The sequence below is a fragment of the Lutra lutra genome, chromosome 3, assembly GCF_902655055.1.
Source record: "Lutra lutra chromosome 3, mLutLut1.2, whole genome shotgun sequence".
In the NCBI taxonomy this organism is placed as follows: Eukaryota; Metazoa; Chordata; class Mammalia; order Carnivora; family Mustelidae; genus Lutra; species Lutra lutra.
In genome coordinates this window covers 168,527,566-168,545,030 of record NC_062280.1, presented here as the reverse complement: position 1 = coordinate 168,545,030, position 17,465 = coordinate 168,527,566, and the positions used below count along the sequence as shown (strand labels likewise).

Below are 17,465 nucleotides of genomic sequence, written 5' to 3'. Positions count from 1 at the left end.
ATGTGAACAATCATCTTACATAACAGAGGTGCTTCAGCAGCTGTATTTGTACCTCTGATCCTGGTGGCATCCACTAAATGAAGACCAACTGTGCTTAACTTTTCATATGGTGTTTCTCAGATTGGGTCCTCAAGACTCTTCATGGAGTTGTTGAACATTTCCTATGAGATCTGTGAGTTGTCAAGGTTAAGAACTGGTTCAGAGCAGAATTCTCAAGATGGGATGGGGTGGGATGGGATGATGACAGGGGAGACAGATGTAGCTTGGAAAAGTACATTCAAAACACCTATTGTTTTTGTAATGCAGATTCTCTAAGGTCAGACTCAATAAAATAGGCATCAGCAGAAAACCAGTTATAGATTCATCCTAGAGGGTGTGGGATAAACTTGGTTGAAAAACTCTGGCTTAGAGGTAGAGGAGTCCTAGCATATAGAGAATAGTCAGTAAGAAGCATGTGTCAAAGAGAAAGAACATCCTTTGAGTCACTGAGTGAATCTTAAGCCATAACTTGTCACAGTTTTTTCAAACCCAAAGGGCCAGTTGAGAGGTACTCAAGATGTCCATCAACCTCAGACCTGTGATTTGGGGCAAGTTGATCCACTTTTAAAATTAAGTCAAAAGGAGGAAAAGCTGTTTTTGCCAAAAAATGTGCCCTGCCTCTTTCGCTCTCTCTCTCTCTCTCTTTTGGTGAACATATTTCAGAATTTTAAGTAAAAAGTTGTTAGCCCCAGAAACATCCGCCAGGAAATTTGGTCATTTGCAATGCCATCCAGCTCTCAAGGGGGATATCAACCTGGGGTCTGCTCTGTAATTAGTGTAGAGCTCCAATTGGCTTTAGCTGCTTCAACAGTTCTCCACTCTGATGCATTTCGATCAGATTAGTGCATCCACCTATACAATCTTTAAAGACCCAAGGTACTATTCTGGCTCCCGTGAGCTGTTGCAAATAATCTTGAATCTTGATTGTGTCACTGGTGGCTATGATATTGTCAAATTCCAAAAACCCTTGTTTGGAGGGCAATGGCTGAGGAGTTTGTAGATCCTTCTGCAGTAGAGGCAGGTGGGCTTGATGAACACAAACCACCTTCTCAGGTTGGATTTTGCTGTCCACAAACTCTTGAGCCCATGCTGACAGGCAGCTGCCTCCTGGGGAGGAGTCCTCAATTGTAGGTATTGCTTAGGGTATAAACCCTTGAATTTTAAATTTAACATAATTTAATTATATTTACATTTAAATAGCCACATATGGTAATGGATACTGGGTAATGGGTATTGGACAATGAAACTTTAAGGCCAGAAATAAGTAGGGAGAAAATAGATCATAGATATTCCTATGAGGGAGCCCTTTATTTTTCTTATTTTCTTTTTAATGCGTGCTGATGTCAAAGTATGCAGGTAAAGTTCTTTATTCAGGCTTCTCTTCAGCCTAGATTCATGTCCAGGGACATGGTGTGACTGTGACCAGCTTTCTTCTTGGTGCTACTAACGATTGCATCAGGGAAGGGACCCACCATATCTAGTAATCCTGTATGTCTTGGATTACTCAGTTGGCACAACATGTCTTAAGTGATCTATAACAGCAGAAATAGAGTGGTTCTCGTCTATTCCCCTATTTGCTCTCATCCTCTCAAATATGGGAAGTTAATGAGTTTCTAACAGGAGCTCTTCTTTGACTCACTTCCCATGTTAACTACTGTCACAGTTAAGGTAGTAGAATTTTAGTTGTTGCTTTCTTATTTTGATTTAGAATTTCTAGCTTTCCAGTTCAGGAATCCATAGCTCCTGCTGCCTCAGTAACCATGTTGTATTGAATAAGCCAGCCATCTGAATATCTGTCGTGCTGATGCTACATTCTCCTAGCTGTCTAGGTCATTGTATTTTGTTTCATATGACCTTGACCCCTTTGCCATAACTGCTTGGATCATAGGTGTCTGAATCTGACTTACAAATGCATAGACTGAGCAGCAATCTATGTGGTGGCATTAAAAAATGAGTTGAGCCAATTTATTTCTTTTCCAAGTCTGATCTAAGAAAATCTAAGTAAATGATTCAGGGAGCCTTGCAGTAGTTGGTCAAGAATCCGTTAGGAAGAATCAGAACCATATCAGTTTTATTGTAGTAACTCACAGACTGATGAGGGACCAGAAACTAAGAGTAAACAGAGGGAGCTAACTGGTTGCTACAGAACCTACTGTGGAAGTGAGAGCCTACTGCCTCACTTCTACCAGGTGAAACAAGTGCAGTTAATAAAGTTGCCTCGGTTTCTGATGTCATTACAGTCCCAAAGTATAAAAATGCTAACAATAGCCATTTATTTAAATTTATATAATTTAGTATTTATTTATTTTTTTTTAAATTTTTTTTAAAGATTTTATTTGTTATTTATTTGACAGAGAGAGATCACAAGTAGACAGAGAGGCAGGCAGGCAGAGAGAGAGAGAGAGAGGGAAGCAGGCTCCCTGTCGAGCAGAGAGCCCGATGCGGGACTCGATCCCAGGACCCTGAGATCATGACCTGAGCCGAAGGCAGTGGCTTAACCCACTGAGCCACCCAGGCGCCCCTTTAGTATTTATTTTTAAACCACTTTATTGAGGTATGATTAGCACAAAAAACTGTACATAGTCAATGTGTATATTATTTATTTTCTGGGGATAACTTCTTGAGATTAGTTAATTAAAAGAGTCTTGTCTGAAGGCTTGATAGAAGTTTTCACTAATTTTATATTTTGTTTGGTTCTATTTGGGAAGAAATGGTGATTAGATACCTTTGCTCATGTCTCCCTTTTTCTTGAAAGTTACCTGAGGGATGTGTGTTTGTGTGTGTAGTATGTATGATAGAAGGGAGAACATTCAGGGGCACCTGGGTGGCTCAGGTGGTTAAGCATCTGCCTTTGGCTTAGTTCATGATCTCATGGACTTGGGATCAAGCCCTGTATTGAGTTCCCCACTTAGCTGGGAGTCTGCTTCTCCCTCTCCATTTGCCCCTTCTTTTCCCTCTGCTCTTCCCTTTCCTCTTGCCCCCCCCTCCCCCCAACTTGTGCATTTTCTCTCTCTCTCTCTCTCAAAACAAATAAAATCTTTAACAAAAAAAGGAAGGGAGAATATTCAGGCAGGGAGAACAGTATAAGGAGTGAAAGGCAAGAAAACAAGAAGTAGTACAGTACTGATTAAAGTATGGATTTTTGTTTTGTTTATGCTGATCTTAAGAGATGCAAATGAGAGGAATTTTCTCCCCTTATCCTGCTCATTCATTCATTTATGAATCTATATATCCATCCAGCAACTGTTTGTTCAGTAACTTAATATGTGCCAGGCCCTGTTACAGGCAATCAAGATATATGCATTTGACAGAAGAGACAAAAAGGCCTGCCATCCTAAGGCTTGGGGGAGAGATCATCAGCAATGAAAAAAATAGGTAAATAAATCTTTCAGCATATTAAAAAGTGAAAAGTGCTATGGAAAAAAATACTAGATTAAGTAGTCTAGGGGAATTGAGATACCTGTAGGGCGTAGAGAGTATTCAAAGAAATGAGACGGCATTTTTGCCTTCGTCATCTCATGGAGAAAGCCAACTACTTCTGTTGTGGTTTTCATTGGGCAGAAAAAAGGGTCTGAATAACATTTTGTTTCAGGACTGATAAAAGATGCTGTGAGGCTCCTGGAGGATATCCCCTTACCTAGGTTTTTCTTTGGGGCCTTATTTCTCTTGAGTGAGGCTGGAGTTCTGGATGGAAGAGGAGGAAATGGTCTTCCCAAAATGATGGGAGCTGGATGTGGGAAAGGTTTTGAGAGGATTTCCATTAGTGGCACAGACCTACACATGTGCTTCGGAGTATTGCCACTCTGGCCTGTGGCTGTCATGAGTGTCTTATGAGCAAGTTGCAGTTAAAGGAGAGGGGGGCATAGTTATAAAGGACATAACCTGAGCAGCATGAGATTAGTGTCCATGGGAGGGTGAGGGAGCAGTTGGAAGGCAGCCTTATGAATAAGCAGAGTCACAGTGAAAGTGGTGATCTCCATAAACTAAAGGCCATTACTTCTATTTTTATTTCCTGTATACCAGAGAAGACTCCAGTTTCTTTTGCAAGTCCACGGAGGTTTGACAAACTCAAAGAAAGAAACAGTGAATATTTTATTATCCTCAGAATACTATATGTTTGATTCAAAAATTAATGTTATGTTTCTTGATCTGAGTGTGAAAATCTTTATTCCTGCCACATATGTTAAAGAGTTTTGTCTTTACTCAACAGTCAGTGAAGAGATAATGAAAAATTTTAAGGAGAGTGACACCACAAATTTGTATTTTAAATACAACTTTGTGTTGATGGATTTAAAGGGCATGGACAATAGTTAGAAGCTATCACACATTTGTTAGTGAGAGTTGATAGAGTCCCCATAGAGTAGAGCCAATAGGGAAACTGAGGAGAAAGTTTGTTTCTTGATTGAGAGCTCAAATTGACACTAGATCTGTGGCCCAAGTAACTGGGTAGATAGGTGTTGTATCACTGACACAAAAAAGACAGAAGGTTGGTTGAATTTATTATATTGTGGTGCCTGTGATACCTCAGGGAGATATTGAGAAGGTGCTGTCTAGGGTTAAGCTGGATACCTGAGTGTGATGTTCAGGAAAGGATTCTAAGCTAAAGTCATGATGTAGATTGGTCCAGTTGAGGGTGAAGGGAATTGAAGGCATTGCTAAGTATATTCAGCTCATCCCCAGGAAGAGGACAGGAAGGGACTTGGCAGGGATGACATGTAGGATGTAGTCAGAGCTAAAGAGTTTGTATCAGAGAAAGTCTCTCAAATTCTTCATTAACCTAGCATCACCTTGGATATCATGGAGATATATGCTCTTAATGTTTCAGATAATTTTTGTTTTGTTACTTTTAAGTAAATACCATGATGGTAAGTGAAAAATTCCTCCAGATACATTTGGCAGAAAAACAGCTCCATGAAATAGTTCACACACACTGAAGTATTTGGTGGCTAAATCCATTTGTTAAATGCTGTCTAGTTTATACCATTGGAGATTCATGATGGCCATTAACATAAAAGTTTCAAGAAAACCTTCTGCATTAAGAAACCAGTTTAACCTGGCATTTCTCAAAATTCCCCTACCATAAAACTTTCCTTTTAACGTTCAATAGCTATTAATATTCCTCTAGAATGATTATTAGAAAGAACAAATCTAGGAAAAGATGGAAACTAACTCCTGTTTATTATCTCACAGCTGAGGTAGGATCAGATATGAAATCATTGGTCCAAAAGAAAATCATTTCAGATTGCTTGTAGGGTCCATCTATACTGCCACTACAAAGATAACTGACTAAAAATTACTGCTTAAAATTTTTGGTGTATTTTGTAGCTGATACCATAGTACTATTTTCTTTACTCTCCTTCTCTTTCTCCTTTCTCTTCCCCCTCCTATTTCACTCCTTTGTCTCCTGCTTTCTTCTTCCTTCTTTTTCCCTTCTTCTCTCTCTCCCTTCTGATTTCCTCTCTATCTTAAGCAACTATAATCACAATGTACATACTCTTCCCACACTAAAAATGCTAAATATGCTTGTTATAGTATTATAAAAATTTTCATTAAAAGTTTCAGTGGTTGGGGCGCCTGGGTGGCTCAGTGGGTTAAGCCGCTGCCTTCGGCTCAGGTCATGATCTCAGGGTCCTGGGATCGAGTCCCGCATCGGGCTCTCTGCTCAGCAGGAAGCCTGCTTCCCTCTCTCTCTCTGCCTGCCTCTCTGCCTACTTGTGATCTCTCTCTGTCAAATAAATAAATAAAATCTTTAAAAAAAAAAAGTTTCAGTGGTTGCCTAACATTTTATCTTGTGGATTTATTATAATTAACCATGCCTCTAAAGGACCCTTGTTTCGAATGCATTGTTATATAATATGCTGTGATAAATATGCTTACATTGAGTTTTTCTGCATTTTGAGATATTTTCTCAGTAATTAAAAATTTTTAATTTAAAGTGTATCTTTTCATAAGCACTTTTGGAACAGTTTATCTATTTCCATAATGTGATGGCAGCAATAAAAATCTATCAGCATTTTTATTAGGAATGATTCTTCTAATGATTAAAAATACTATACTAGGACTTGATAAGTAAAACAGTATCTGCATCACTCTCCATCAACTTCTCCCTTACAATGATTTCTCCATCATTCCTTTTGTTAGCTTCTCCCATGCAGCCTACAAACCATCTTCTTTACCCCCACTTAAATCTTATTTTTCTTTATTCACGCCTTTCCTCATCAAACCCCTTGAAAAAAAATAATCCAGACTCACTTCTCACCTTCCAATCAACCATGCACATCCTGCAATCAAGCATCCGCTATCACAACATAAAACACTTGACACATTGTATTATATTTTATCTTCTTCTAGACTGTATGTGCCTTAGAGTCAGGAAGGATGGTCTTGGTATCTATAGCATTGACGCCAAATGTGTAGTCAAGAAAACAAATTCATTCAACAAACATGGTATGATGTTCACGGAATGTTTATCCATTCTTCACTTAAGCATACATAAAATGAATTCATATTTCTTTGGCTTTTGGAGTAATAGAAATCCAATATAACTTTTTCTAGCAGTTATTCTATATTGTAATTCCTTTCCCTTAGCATTTACTGGGATGGTCTGTCTTTCTGTTTGTGTCTGTTTGTGTATCTACCTCCTTAATTGCCTGCCAGATATATCTATCATCTGATTATCCATTTTTCTATGTTTGTTAAATTCTGAATCTTATACTAAGTTTCTATAAGTTGACTTGATAATGCTCTGATGGTTGTCAGTGCAAGATAATTTGTACCATAGATGCAGGTATGGCAAATTTTCTTTAAGATGATGTTACTCATAACTGTAGGAATAGAGTTTGTGACTAGGATCACAGAGGCCACTGTGGTTCAGGGAGTCAGATGAACTGTGGAATCCGCTTGTGTAAAGGATTTGTGTCACATTATTGCATCTCTTAAAAGAAGATACCTAGGGTACCTGGGTGACTCAGTCGGTTAAGTGTCTGCCTTGGTTTCAGGTCATGATCCCAGAGTCCTGGGTTCAAGCCCCAGGTCATCAAGCTCCCTGTTGAGCAGGGAGTCTGCTTCTCATTCTCCCTCTGCCTCTCCTCTCCTGCTTCTTCTCTCTCTCTTGCTCACTTTCTCTTTCTCAAATAAATAAATAAAATCTTAAAAGAAGATATTGCCAATTACATGACTCAGCTGTGTGATCAAAACACTGTACATGCTGCCAATACCAAAGGAAATAAGGAAGAAGTCCCTTATTTGGAGCAATTTTTCTAATTGAAGTGGACAACACATATATATCACTGGAAAAATGTACATGCACATATGCTTGCATTGTGTCCACTACTAAGGAATTACTAAAGTTATTATAGGATTTTGAATGAGTTTATCTGGAAAGACTGTGAGAGAGATCAATATTAAGTCATATTAAGAACTTTCATCTTAAGTCAAGACAAAGAGAGGGTCACTTTGAAGAGGAGGATAAAAGCTTGGGGTAGAGAAAGAGGTGTGTTTGAAAGGTAACAGTGAAAGTGAGAAAAGTGGTAGACAATTGTGATGATGTCTATTCATAGATGTTTAAGAAGCAGTTCTAAATCATTTCTCAGCTGAGCAAAAGGTGCTGAATATGAATAAACATCATAGGGCAGGAAGTTGTCGCAATTTTACAAAAGAGATTGTTGCCTTGGCATACAATTATGGATATGAGACTGAAAAGGCAAAGGAAGAAATATGAGTATATGACATGGTGTATGGCCTTGAGGAAGAGTAAAGGTACAGATGAGATTACAAGCCTGTGATTGGTCATTATGCTCATGGAGACATTGGGCTAGTTCCTGACAAAACCCTGTGTCTGAATGGAAGATACCATTCTATACAACAGAACGGGGGCGTGGCAGGAAGAGAGAGCAAGTCTCGGGAATCATAACTTTTAAAAGTAATATTGAACAAAATGTAGCTGAATTATTTAAGAGAAAGAATGGCAGGGGGAGAAAGCATCTTGTACAGTACTGCTTCCTAGGAGAGTTGGCAAAAGAGCCCCCAAAGAAAAGGTTTTCCTAGAGGTTTGTGTGCAAAGGCAGATGGGGTTCCAGAGCAACCCCTCTCATGAATTCATCAAAGAGGATGAATTCATGAGAGTCAATTGGGAGGACACTTTGTGAGAAGGAATATGAGAGAATGTTTCTGCCATGAAAATGCCTTCTTTCAACCTTAAGAGTGAGGAAAACATTAAATTATATCAACTGTGGAGTTTAAATTTATTTTGTTATAATATAGTTAAAGAAAATAACTTGTGAATGTCATTAATGGGAGAATATTTATAAAACCTTCTTTCTCTTATTTTCCTTAATCAAATTATTACTCAACAATGTGGTGCAGAAGAGTCTTTATTGATTTTACTTTGTTTTTAGAGATTCCTTTTGTAAATCGTAGGGGAGTAGTGCTCTCTGTCGTTAGTACAGTTGCGCCTCCTTAAGGCTTTTCTGAAATTAGAGGGTAATGGTAGTTGGTGTATTAATCCTGTGCAAGGCAATATGTGGAAAGGGAAACACTTGAGTCTGAAGATTTAATTGATCATCAATCAGGTTTGCCTTTTTAAAAATGTTAAACAATCACCAGTTTGTGAGCAATAAAGCCAGTATCTTCAGGAATAATTGTGGTTGACATATTCAGCTTAAGAATCTAAGGGGGGGGTAATCAATGAGAGCATATTACAATGGGTTAAAAAATATGTTCATATACTTGTTTTTGCTACCCAAGATAAAATCAAGTTTGAGAAATAAATAATACTTTGGGGGTTAGTAAGTGTTTAGAAGTACCTAATTTTAACCCAATTTTTAAAAATAAATTTTGTTAAAAAATAATATAGAAATTAAATGAACATAAACACTAAGAATAGAGCTCGATGAATTAGTACAAAGGGAATACATCTGTATAAGCACCCCCTAGAACGAGAATTAGGATAGAAACAGTACCCAGATATTCTCCTTGTTACTTTCCTCATACTCCTTCTCAAAAGCAACAGCTGTCCTGAAATCTAACATCACAAATTAGTTCTGCCTGCTTTTAAAAATATATTTAAATCCATCATACAGTGTGTGTTCTTTTGTGTGCCTTCTTTTGCTCATCATTATGTTCATGAGATTCATCCATATTGTTGAATATAGTGGTAGTTCATGGCTGTGAATTATTTTCATATTTGAAAGAAAAACGACCCATGTTATTAAAAATTGGGAAAATAAATGTAAAAGACTGCTCCTTATTAATATTCAAATATGGGTATAATAGTGATTTTGAAAAGCCTAAACCTCAGACCGATTTCCTCAGAGTTCACTGCTGAAACTATGTGAGAACAGGTAGCTTCTTAGGCAGATGATCCCAAGAAACACCAACAGGAGAGTGTGGAGAAGAGATGAAGAACAGAAGAACTAAAGAGGGTGAGTAAAGAGATTGCTGCTGCTTTTGACAACTGAGGCACAATTCCATTGGACACCTCTGGGAGATGATGTAGAAATCACCAATAATGATCCCAGCCAAGGGACAAAGAAGCTGGGATAGTTATTCACACCTTTCACTTTAGTTGGAGACTGCTCTCTATGGTGTAGACTCTGTGGTAATTCCAGTCTACTCTGCACATAGGCAGAATATGTTCTCACAGTTGAAGAGAGCTGTCAGAGAATTGCAGGTAGTTTGCCAGCAGAACTTGCAACTAGAAAGTCAGTGGTGAGAAAGTGTAAGTAGAACAACGTCTGCTACAAATACGATCTCAACCAAAAGGCTAAGTAAAACACAATAATGAATTACTGTTGGGCAAGTAGCTGTGGTCAGAGTCACTACGAAGAAACATTAAGTGTTTGAATAATCATCTTTATATCTTGAGGAACACACTATTTCTAATGAACACATATGTATTTCCTTGGGGTTCCATGTTGGGTCTTTGTCTTGAATGCTTGGCGAAGTATTGGTTGTGGGCACCTAGGAATAGGGGCTATATGATCATAGCCATGGTTCTCTATTGCAAATTCTTGATTTACTTTGATAATTAGCCATTTGTAATTGACCTCTAAAGAGCACTGGATTAAAAATCATTTGGGGAGGTTACATGAAGAAACTGAATTGTGAAGTCCAAAATATTCCACCAATTTGAATTTTTTAAACTTGGTCTTTGATAAAGAATTAGATTAAAATTGACCTTTGATTTTCTATGACAGACTATTGCTGTGTTTGCATGAGTTTCAAATTTAGAAGTAACAACTCACTTCTGTTATTTGGAGAGCTTGGAAACGTTTTTAGTTTGCAAAAGGAAGGTATATTATGATGTATAAAATTATTTATGAATTTTCATTTCCTCCTTACTGTCTGGAAAGCGCTTGAAAATGATACCCATGAACTTTGCATATTCATGATTGTATAGAAACGGTATTATTCAGAATTTGGTTTAAAACTATTGCTCTTAGTTTACATATTTTTCCAGCTCCCACTTTACTCATCAAAACTACCCAGAGATTAATATAGTTCTAAGAAGCTAGGTAACTTTGTCAGCTCATTTTAAAAATCTTTGTTTTGAGTAGCCTACTGTATTTTCAATACTGTTGAATGGAAATTCTCTTTCATGAAGTTCTTACTCATTCTCCTCCATCTTTACACAAGGGCAGGTCAGAACACTTCTGTTTATTTTTTCCTGGGAAAACAGGCAGAGACATACAATACTCTCATCACTCCTTTCCCATTAAATTATCTGTTTTTAGGCTGATCCTTAAATTGTTCATAAGAACATGGTGCTGGATCCCTTTTTCCTGCTTTTTTTGTTCAAACTTAAATTTGTTGATAATGTTTTGGTGGTGTATTATCCAGAACTGAGACCAATATCCAAGGTGTGCTCCTTCCTTGAAATATTATAGAACACTTTATTCTCATATTTTTAGGAGCTGTTTCTCTTAATAAGGAGTAGGATGAATCAGGAAATCTTTGTTTCGACACAAATTGAAATACAGTTTGAAAGTTTCCGTATGTATCGGGAACCATGAGAGGTTTTAAGGGGGAAATTGTACAGCTAGGTTCAAGTTTTATATAAGTAACTTTGGTAGCAGTAAAGTATAGGTACTATAAGGGAAAATAACAATTTATGATTGAATTCACTCTATTTTCACATCATCTATAGATTTGATTAATAAGCAATCAATGTCTATATCTAAGACATCGTGATACACACCCTGGGCAGGAAGGTGAGGAAGATACAGTCCCACAGGATCAAACAAGTTCCTCCTTCCAAATCACTTACACTTTCTTCAGTATGATCATTCAGCCACTTACATCTCCATCCAGTGCAGTTTTATCTTGGACACCAGGTGCTAATAAAAATAATGATGATTGAACCATTTTTATCACTTATGGGATACAGACACTGCTCTAAGTGCTTTTAATATTAACTTACTTAAATTTTCTTCCTAACTCTATGAGGTAGTGTAATTTTCATCATGGTTTATAAATGAGGATACTTGGACCCATAATTTAAGTAGTATGTACAGCATCCCACAGCTGGTAAGTGGCAGAGCTATATTCCAAGTCAGAGTTTTGGCTTGAGTACATTCCCTGAACCTTTTCACTACACTACCTCAAAGGAGCCAAGACAATGTAGAATGAATATCACCTAATGTGACCATACAGAAAAAACCTCATTTCGTTGGTTCTTGAGAGAGATGTTTATACCACTCCAAGAAAACTCAATCTGTGGGAATAAGGACTGGAAGACAGGAATAGTAAGACCGTGTGTTTCTTGCCATTTTTGAGAGTAAATATATTTCAGTTGAGAAATGGGTTCATTAAATAGGTAAAGGAAGTCCCCTTCTACCAAAAATAAGTTATACGTGAGGTTTAATTTCATTTTCTTTTTTGGAAAACCATCCAGTTTTTCTTGCAGATATATTATTAATAGTTAAATTACTTTTTAAAATTCCAGTTTACACTGAATTGAATATAATCACTAGTTCATAATTAGAGGGGGTTTTGTTTTATATTAAAGATTTTATTTATTGATTTGACAGAGAGAGACAGCAAGAGAAGGAACACAACCAGGGGGAGTGGAAGAGAGAGAAGCAGGCTTCCCACTGAGCAGGGAGCCCAATGTAGGCCTCAATCCCAGGATTCTGGGATCGTGACATGAGCCAAAGGCAGATGCTTAATGGCTGAGCCACCCAGGTACCCCAAGAGTGTTCTAAATCTAAAAAAAAATCCATATTCTCTTGAGGTTCAATTTTAGTACTTGCCCCCAAACCTTTCCATTTATAGTCAATTCTTGTTCTTCACGGTAGTTTTGTTGTATAAAGTTAGTACAAACACTGTATTAGTGAATATTGACCCACGGTCCTAAGAAATATAGAATTGGATTCCTGTGAGCTTCTGGGTACAGTATTTTTGTCAACCAATCAATATGTAACCTTGTTTATGTGTGTTTCTGTTTAAAGAAACCTTTTTTAATATGTACTGTTGATGCATTAACACCAAACTCACAACAGCACTAAACTCATGCCTGAATGAAGCTTATCTAACACATGTATTTTCTTTATAAGACACACACAGCATAGCCTTCTTGCATTAAGGACTTAGGCACTATGCTTGAAAAACATTTTAAACAGAACAATCGGCAACATAAACACAAAAATGCAAAAATCTAGCACTGAATAAACCCAAAAAAGGATACTTATGTACAGTATCAGGGCTGAAACAAGGCAAAAGTTAAATTGAGACTTTTGATCTCAATTGGGAATGCGCATGCTCGGTGACTCAAATTTCTTACTACCTTCACATTTCCACAAATGACAATGAAAACATCCTTGGTATTGAATTTGGAGTGATAAGTAAACTTTACCAAGTAGGCAAATTAAAAAATATAGAATCTGAATAATGGGGATCAACTTCCCTTTGTATTTTATTAAAACACAGTTAAGGCATCATGACTGAAAGGATTCAGAAATCTCTAGTATTTTTTTCTCAAGGAAATTATTTCTCCAAGTATCACAGTGTTTTTAGATCATCTTTTAAAAAGGAGAGTCAGAATTATTATTCGAAATGGTTAAGACTTCTCTTGCTGAGAAGTATTAATGAGATTAACTGGGTTTAAAGTCTACATTTTTTTCTTTCCTTATCTCTTGGGATCATTGGGGATTACAGGTATTATCATTAGATGAAGCTTTATGAAATAGTTTTAAATATCTTCATATAACAAGCTATTAAAAAAGCTAAATTTGTCAGACTCCTGGAGATCAAAGGCAGAGATGAAAAGTAGGCAGGGAAAAAAAGACATGTTACTGTATAAAGTGGCAATAATAAACTTGATGACCAGCTCTGCAGCACACAATATGGAAACCATAGGACAATGGACTGTCATCTTAAAGAGCTGAAAGGACAGAACTGCCATCCTGGAATCATATAAATTGTGGAAATACCCTTCAAAATTGAAAGCTAAATAAAGACTGTTTAAGATGAGGAGAATGTTAGACAATTTGACAGGAGCACACCTGCAGTACAAAAATATTAACAGAAGTTCAGTCTGAAGAAAAGTGATCCTTGACAGAAATTGTAGGAAGAAATAAAGTAATAAAACAATAAAATACAGTGGAAAGGTACATGCGTGGGTAAAGATAACACAATATTGACTTTTCAAAATAAAAACAATAATGTCTTGTAGGGTTTATAATATATGTTAGAAGTAAGATATATGAAAACAATAAAGAAAAGGGGCAAAGTATGTAAGCAAAGTTAAATGCTTGTGAGTTCCTTACTTGAGAAGTAGTAGAAGCACTTAGTTAAGGTGAAATGTAGCAAATGAAGGATGGGCATTGTAAGCTCTAGAGTAACCACAAAATAATACAAGAATGTATAACTTCGAGAAGAAAAAGAGAATAATAAAAGCTAATTGATTCATCAAAAAGAATGTAAGAAAGGAAGAATAAAGGAATAAAGAACAAATGGAAAAAGTAGTAAACAGGAAGTTCTTAGGCATAAACGTAACTATTTTAATTACATTAAGTGTAAATAAAATAAGCAATTCAATTAAGAGGTAAGATTATCAACCTAAATAAAAAATGAACAAACCTCAAAATCCAAATGTATGTTCTTTGTAAGAAACACTAAAAATAGGCTGACAAAAAAATTGGATTCAAAGTAAAGGATGGAAAAGACAGATAATTTTCTTTTATTTATTTTTTTAATTTTTAAAAAAGATTTTATGTATTTTTGCGAGAGAGAGAGAGAACAAGCATGAGCAGGGGGGAGGGGCAGAGGGAGAAACAGATTCCCTGCTGGGCAGGGAGCCCAATGTGGAACTCAGTTTTGGGACCCTAGGATCATCAACTGAGCCAAAGGCAGATGCTTAACCAACTGAGCCATCCGGGAAAAAATATAATTTAGCACTAACACCAAAAAGCTAATGTACCTACATTAATATAAGATAGGATACATTTTGAGGTAAGAAAAGGATTTTATAATCTTTAATTTCCTTTCTGTCAGAATATACAAAAGTCCTAAATTTGTATGTACCTAGTAGCAAAATTCAAAATATAAAAAGCAAAAGGTGACAAAACTAGAAGGATTAATTAACATCTTTATAATCAGAAGTGGAGTTTTACCATACCATTTCAGTTATGGACTAAAGAAGAAGCCAGAAAAATCATTAAAAATACAGAAGATTTTCGTATTACAACTAAGAAACTTGACCAAACTGAAAAATATGCAATGTAAGTGTAACTCGAGATTTAACTAATTCAGAATGCACATTCTTTTCAATTGCAAATGGAACATTGTCAAAAATAGACTCTATGCTGGACCATAACTTAAGACAACGACGTTCAAAGGACTGAAATATACAGAGCATATTCTCTGACCGAAATATAATGAAACTAGAAATTAACATTAGAAAATCTCCAAAAGCTTTAGAATGTGATTATTAGTAAATGAAGAAATCACAATGGAAATTAGAAATTAATGCATGATCTTGGAAATACATCATGAAAGTACAACATATCAAAACTCCCTCAGTGGGAGTTGTAAAGGTTGGGACACTAGATATTTGGTCTAAACTCTTCTCTCCCCAAGGAGAAGATGGGAGTTGTGAGTTCCCTCCTGATTATATGTTGCTGTGCCAGGGGTAAGGTTTATGGAGAGTGTGTCTGAGCCTTTTCTGCCTGTTTAAATGTGGGTTTTTCCTCATTTGCCAGATGTATGAGAGTTACTTAGTTTCTGGATTTCTTTCAGAGGGAATTACTTTGAGTGAACCTATAGATTTGGTGGGTCCTTGGGAGGAGGAGTGTTCACGGTCCTCCTAGGTTGCCTTTTATCTTAGACTGGAACTCCCTGTGGTGACTTGGTCATCCTTGTTTTGTTCCTATTTCAAATAAAACATTCAATATTTCACTATAAATATGATATTTGGCGGGTAATGCCTTTACGAATTTTTTTTTAAAGAGGATTCTTTTTTTTTTTTTTTTTTAATTTGATAGACAGGGATCACAAGCAGGCAGAGAGGCAGGCAGAGAGAGGAAGGGAAGCAGGCTCCTCGCTGAGCAGAGAGCCAGATGTGGGGCTCGATCCCAGGACCCTGGGATCATGACCTGAGCCGAAGGCAGAGGCTTTAACCCACTGAGCCACCCAGGTGCCCCTGCCTTAACAAATTTTAAGAGATCATTTATATTATTAGTTTTCTAGGTTTGTTTAAAAATCATGAATATATGTTTCCTCTTGTCAAATGCTTCCTTACAATTATGAGAATTATTGTATGGGTATTCTCCATTCTGTTAAAATGTTGAAAGGCACTGATTGATTTTTAATGTTAATTCAACATTGCATTACTGGAATATGACTTGGTCAGTATGGTTTATCAATATTATATATCACTGCATTGAATTTGCTAGCATTAAGGATATTGTGTCTATATTTATAAGAGACATTGGCCTGTAATTTTGTTTGTTTGTTATATCTTTTTCAGGGTTTTGTTATTAGGGTTATACTGATCTAAGAAAACAGGTTAAGCAATCTTTCCTTCTCCTCTTGAAAAAGTTTTCATAATATCAATGCTATATCTTTCTTAAATATTAGATTTCATCAGTGAAATCATGTAGGTCTTGATCTATCTTTATGGGAAGCTTTTTGTTTAAAAAAAACACAATTTTTTAAATCAATAGGGGGTATTCAAATTTTGTCTCATTTTTTGTCAATTTACTTAATTTGCATTTTTCAAAATATCTGTTGGATTTGTTAGCACAAAATTATTCGTAAGACCCTCATATTTTTTAATATTTACTTATTTATTTGAGAGAGAGAGAGAGCATGCAGGTGGGGGGAGGAGCAGAAGTAGTGAGAGAATCCTAAGCAGACTCTGCACTGAGCAAGGAGCCCAACATGAGTCTCTATCTCATAAACCTGAGATCACGACCTGAACCAAAACCAAGGGTCAGATGCTCAACTGACCATGCCACCCAGGTGCCCCAGATTCTCATATTTTTTTAATAATTGTATAATCTACAATGATAGTTTCTTTTTTCATTCATAATGTTGGTGATTTGTGTTCCTTTTTTTGTGATCAATGTAACTAAGGCTTTTAAAAAATATTTTGTCACTATCATTTGTCTATTCATTTCATTGATTTCTGCTCTTATCTTGAACAGAAATATTTTTCTATATTTTTATTTTGGGTTTTCTTTGTTATTTTTCCATCTTCTTCAGATAGAATTTTAGGTCATGGGGTTTTTTTTTTTGACCTTTCTTATTTTCTAATATAAACATTTAAAGCTATATATTTTCTTTGAAATACATATATTCTGATATGTTATATTTTCATTATCATTCTGTCAAAATTTTTTATGATTTCTATTGTGATTTCTTTAACACATGGATGATTTAGACGTGTACTGTGTAATTTCTAACTTGTGTTTTTCTCTTTATTTTCTTCCTATTTTTTAAATTCAAATATAATGAACATACTGTGTTATATTAGTATCAGGTATACAATATACTACAATAGTTCTATACATTTCTCAGTGCTTATCAAAAGAAATGTACTCTTAGCCCCTATTATCTATTGTACCCATTCCCCCACCCATCTTCCCTCTGGAAATCATGTTTGTTCTCTCATTTGAGAGTTCTTTATAAATTTCTCCCTTTCTCCCTCCCTCGCGTCCTTCCTTCCTTCTTTCTTGTTTCTTAAATTCCACATATGAGTGCAATCATATGGTATTTGTCTTTCCCTGACTGACTTATTTCACATACCATTATGCCCTCTAGGTCCATCTATATTGTTGAAAATGGCAAGATTTCATTCTTTTTTATGGCAGAATATTATTCCATTGTGTGTGTGTGTGTGTACACATATATGTGTATATATAATGCATATATGTATACGCACACACACCACATCTTCTTTATCCATTGATCCATTGATGGACACT

The 17,465-nt window shown here is 36.2% G+C and overlaps 1 pseudogene; it reads right to left on the bottom strand.

The window, feature by feature from the left end:
* Nucleotides 1–788: 788 nt before the first annotated feature.
* The window catches only part of LOC125095650 (glutaredoxin-1-like), a 78,490-nt pseudogene continuing 61,813 nt past the window's right edge, over nucleotides 789–17,465 (bottom strand).